The sequence below is a fragment of the Aptenodytes forsteri genome, unplaced genomic scaffold (assembly GCF_000699145.1).
Source record: "Aptenodytes forsteri isolate BGI_AS27 unplaced genomic scaffold, ASM69914v1 Scaffold415, whole genome shotgun sequence".
Lineage (NCBI taxonomy): Eukaryota > Metazoa > Chordata > Aves > Sphenisciformes > Spheniscidae > Aptenodytes > Aptenodytes forsteri.
The window spans coordinates 1,615,323-1,620,589 of NW_008794745.1; the positions used below are offsets into that span (position 1 = coordinate 1,615,323).

Here is a 5,267-nt window from a genome sequence, read left to right on the forward strand (position 1 = left end):
CTCGAGAGCGAAAATAACCCGTTACGGGGCTGGTGGGTGCGTCAGGGCTAAAAATATCCCGGATAAGCTGGGGAAATGTATTTTCAACACACAGTTGCTTACAGGCGTGCTGCAGGTAGCGGGCACTCCGCTTGATGAGACACGCTTAAACCGAGAACGCACTTGAAAGCAAAAATAACAAAAACAAACAAAAAAAAAATCCCCAAGCTCTTCTTTCCGCAAAGCGTGTTAAACGCTTTCGGATTTCGCTCCCCCCGCAGGGCTCCCCCGGGTGTTGCTGCTCTGCCAGAGCCGATTCCCAGCCGGAAAAGCAAGGGGAGAGCTCGCACAAAAGCAAATTCCCCTTTGCCCAGTTTTCCCCAACGCATTTCTTGCAGCTCGACGGCGCTGCAAGGCTGCCTGTTTGCTCATAAAAGCCTATTTGTTCTGTTTAGAGAGCAAATATTAATTGCGTCTTGAAACGAGCGCCAGCTACGGCTGCCCACCGCCCCCCCGGCCGCCCGCCGCCCCTCCGACCCCACGGGCCACTTCTCCCCTCCCAGCTGCCACCCAGCCCCCCAGTCACCGGCACAAAGGGAGAGATGCTCCCCTCGGCCGAATTTGGCTTTATTAATCCCCTCGGTGCTGCCGCTGCCTCCCCGCTTAGCTCAGCCTCCTTCACTCCACCGTGCTTCATTAGGGAAGAAGCTTTTTCTGACCCACTCCATTAAAATAAACAAGAAAACAAACTCCTGGGAGGAGGCGGAGAGGAGCACCCGCCGTCAGGATGCAGCGGAGATGGAGGGATGCAGAGAGATGGCTAAATGTCGCCAGAAAAGCCGTGTTCCCCCTGTTCCAAAAGACAAAAAGCAAGTTTTGCTTTGATTTCCTAAAACAAAACGCTGGGAATAATTTGCTGCCCTTAGGGAGCTGGGGGCGGCGGGTCCCGTCCAAAGGAGGAGCCGTACCCGAAGCAGCCCTGCACCCCGACCGCTCCTTGGGGGATGCTCCAATCGCTCTTTTTCCTTCCCCAAAGGCATCTCCAACCAAACGGAGACACGCACAAAACCAGAGCAAGATCTTGGCCTGCTGCAACAGCAAGGGAAACCCCCGTGGCTGCAGCCGCCTCTCCCAGCGCCGGCGTGCCGGCGATCGCACCCTCGCCGTGGGGCAAAATAAACCCCGGCGTCACCCAGCCCTTCGGCCCCATCCCGCGCCGGAGGGGGGGCTCTGCAGGCATGGGGACACCGGTCACCGGGAGGGACCGACTCTGCAAACCTTTACACCGTGGCCAGCGCAGCTTTCGAATTTGCCCCAAACGAGGATGCACGCCACTTTATCATTTACATTGCCCTTCTCCACCCTGCATCCAATTTTCTTTTGAAAAAGCTCACCCCTGCCGAAGCCAAAGCTTTTCTCCCACCACCTAACAGCTCCCAGCAGGACCTTGCAGCTCTTCGAGGCCGGGACCAAGCCCGCGCACCCCATCCCTGGTACACGCAGCCTCCCCGGGCTCCTCTCGCCCTGCCTGACCCCACGCTGTCCCCGAGCCACCCGCAGCCGGGACGACTCATAAATATTCAGCCCCGTAGGACAGCTAATAACCTCCACGCATAACTCGCTAGTCACACGCCATCAACTCCTCAATCCACAGCGGCCCCACTCAGCTCTTACTTAATAATAAATGAATCCCGCTTCGAGTTCAAAACTGACGCTTTGGCTGCTAATAGAATACCGCTGCCAAGTGTAAGGTTTCGCAGCCGAGAAAAATCCAATACAGACTTGTTAACACAATAAAGCAGGGGTTTAATATCGGGTTGCCACTATATTTGATAAATATAACGTGCTTTTGGTTTATAAGCTGCTCCGGGGCTTTCCCTGCTGCTGGAGCTGCCCCCAGGATGCTCGGTATGCAAAGGGCTCCTTCCCCGCCGTCAGACCCCGTCCTGGCAAGATTCATCAGCGTGTAAGCAATAAAACAGCATCCTGCTTCCTCCCTGCCTCCTCCCCAGCCCCCATGGCCAGGCAGAATTGGCCTGGGAAATTAGATGTCTCTAATTAACGACTCAATAAATAGAGATTGATGGAAAAGGTTAATACTGTACCTCATTCCTGCTTTATTAATACTAATCTTGGCTTCTAGAAATCGACCACTACCGCACTTGCAAAGAAATTACATGATGTTTTAAAGAGGCAGCAACTTGTTCGTTAATTATATTTTCAGACTAGGACCGACTCTTGGTTTAAAAGGAGATAAAAAGCCGCTAAGAAGCCATGTCCGTTGTAGCGTGGTACATCTGGGGTTCCTTCCGGAGGGGCTGCGATAACCCGATGGACCCGAGATCCCAGCGCTGCATCCCGAGAGCTCATCGCTGCCCTCCTGAGACGCTTTTCAAACCCCCGCCCAGCCAGCCAGCTCCTCGGGGCCGTGCAAACCTCCCAGGCACCCGGCCGGTGGGGCCCAGCCAGGCGTAGCACCGCTCCCAGGGGTTGCGAGGATCACGGCAATATGTCTAGCAGCTAATTTCTAGAACCCTCAATGGAGGGTTGGTGGCGTGTCGGATGGAGCACCAGGGGACAAGGGGACACCAGCGGGACGTAACGCTTGCCAGGCGCTACAGGAGCCGGGCCAGCTCTCGAAGCCGGCGTAGACCTTCCCTGCCCGAGCTTGCAGACAGGGCAAAGCTGGTGGCCAGTCAGCGAGACATGGAGCCAGCCAGCAGCTCAGCATCTGCCGAAATGCAGCGGAGGGACGGATGGGCGGGTGGACAGAAGCAGCACGGCGTTGCCTTAATGCACCCCGGATGGGAGAGCTACAGCCCTATCGCTGCTCGGTCCCAGCTGCCCCCAACGGCACGGGGGGGACGTTGCCAACATACCAGAAATGCTGCTCTGCCAATTCCCCATCCCCGCGGCCCACCGAAACGCGCTGCCTGGACCATGGTGCATCTCAGACCCGGCCCTGAGCAGCCGGATGGGACGATCTGCTCCCACCACCTAACCGCAGCCTGGGGCGGCCAGCAAGCATCTCGCCCTGACCCGGCCAGAGGTACCAACCACTCTCATCTCCCCACCTGCAGAAGAGGGGCAGGGGCTGTCGTCCCCCTATTCCCGGGGGGGGCAAAAAGCAGGGGGACTGCTGAGATGGGGCCATTTGACCTGGCAAAGGCTCTTCCAGGCAGGGAAACACCAGTGCAGAGGCAGGGGACACGCGGTTGTGCGGAGCGGGATACAAGGAGACCATCTGCCAACCCGGGTGGCGCTTTCTGCACGCAAATCCTCTGGAAATTCAGGGAGATTTGGTCCCCTGCGCTGCCTGGGGAGCTCCTGCATCCTTCCAGGCTGGCAGGGACTCCACGGTGCCCCAAGCTGTCCCCTCCCTGTCCCCAAGGCTGGTGCCATCCATTGGACAACGTGCCAAGGATTTCTGCTGCAGCACACACAGTGCCAGCACAGCAGGAACTCACGCCGGCCGGCAATGCCAGGGACCGTTGCACCGAGGAGCCCAAGTCTCTGGCCCCAGCGGAGCAGGGACGGCGGCTGCAGCATCTCCGCAACGCCAGAGGGGAAAAAACCAGCAGCCCTCGCCGCAAAGCCCAGCCCGCAGCACCCCCGGGAGTGGCGCGATGACGGATGGAGTTAAATGGAGCTCTGGGGAAGGCAAACGCACGCGGTGCCTGGATAGCGGCAAACTCCCTCCCGCAGGGACCCAATGGACCACCAAACCACGTCCCGCCAGGAGGGCTGGCAGCCCCATCACCTGCCCCATTAAAAGGCAAATCGAGCAGCGAGCATCCCGCAGCCCCCCCGGTACCCGCCCCATCTCTGCCAGCTAGAAACTACCAGAGGGGCAGAAGGTGTTTTAGCGTCTTCACTGCAGCTGCTGAACTGAAGGCTCACGTGGATTTTCCAAAGCACGGGTCCCACCGGGGGGAATTCCCTTTGCAGAGCGATTGGAGGGGCCAGAGGGGGGGATGCAGGGGCTGGGCTGATGCAGCACGGCGAGTAAAGCAGTATTTGTTTGCAATGGGCTTTTAAAAGTCAAAGGTGTTTAAACAAAGAGCAGGCCAAGAGCTTTCCCCGGGCTCCGAAGGAGGCATCGATGCCCTTCCTCAAATAGCGGAGAGACTTAGTGAAAATGCCAAAGGGAAGGAGGGCAGGAGCACAGGCGGGAGCCGGATTTAGGGAGTTAAAGAGCATGGGGGAGGACATGTGCTCCGCAGGAAATGTCAGGCTGGGATCAGCCATCCCCACCTCGCTGCTCCGGCACAGGGGCGGAAGCGGCTGCTGCACCAGCCCGGTGGCAGCGTGCGGTGGCGGGGCCCCTCTGCCGCCGTCCACTGGCACCGCCACGCCGTGCCACGCCACGCGGGAAGCCCAGGGAAAGCCCATCCACAACGGGTGGATGAGGCCGAGACCCCTCCAGGGCAGGAGCCGGGAACCCCCTGCCTGGGACATGTTGCGCCAAGCAATGGTAATGCGGGGACACTGCCAGTCCCCGAAAGCTGCCCCTCGTTGAAACCACGGTCACATCACCCTCCTCGCTGCCAGCCCTGTCCCCAGGGGCTGCTCTGGACCTGCAAAGCCCAGCCGAAAACCCAGCAGCTACACCCCAGCAGGGCTCATCTCCCATCTCCCCCAGCTCCTGGGATGCAGCTACATTGGAGAAGCCCCCGAGAGATGGCAGGAGCCAGGCAGAGGGGTCTGGGGTCCCCAAATCCCAGGGGTTTGGCAGGACTGGGGTCTTCCTACAGAAGGGTCCTGCCAGGCCAGGATTCCCAGCAGGGACCACCGCTAAATCAGCCCGCTACCATCACCCCAGGCTAAGACCAGGAAGGGAGCCCTTGGGAAGGGGACAGCAGGGGGTTCAGCCTGTGAAATGGGGTTTCACTGTTCCCCCCCAGCTGCTCCGAAAGGGAACGTCCATCTCCCCCACCTTGCTGCTGCCTGTATGCATCCCGCGGGGCAGCACCCTGTGCTGGCAGCGCTCCCCCAAGCTGGCACCAAAGCACCGGTTCCGCGGGAAGAGCCATGTCAGCAGGATACAGTCCCCATTGCACGTGGGGAGGTGAGGCTGGGCCTCTCCTTGGGGGGCGGGGGTGAGGGGCGGGCCAAGCTGGCACCAAAGCACCGGTTCCGCGGGAAGAGCCATGTCAGCAGGGGATACAGTCCATTGCACGTGGGGAGGTGAGGCTGGGCCTCTCCTTGGGGGGGCGGGTGAGGGGCGGGCACACATGTAGAGAAGAGCCCCCCCAATTCTCGGGCCAGACGCCACCAACAGCGGCCCC

The 5,267-nt window shown here is 59.7% G+C and overlaps 1 protein-coding gene across 1 annotated transcript in view; it reads right to left on the minus strand.

The window, feature by feature from the left end:
* Positions 1-5,267, minus strand: part of KSR2 (kinase suppressor of ras 2) — a gene marked incomplete at its 5' end in the record, with an annotated part of 97,929 nt that overhangs the window by 90,791 nt on the left and 1,871 nt on the right. The gene's annotated exons all lie outside the window — the stretch shown is intronic.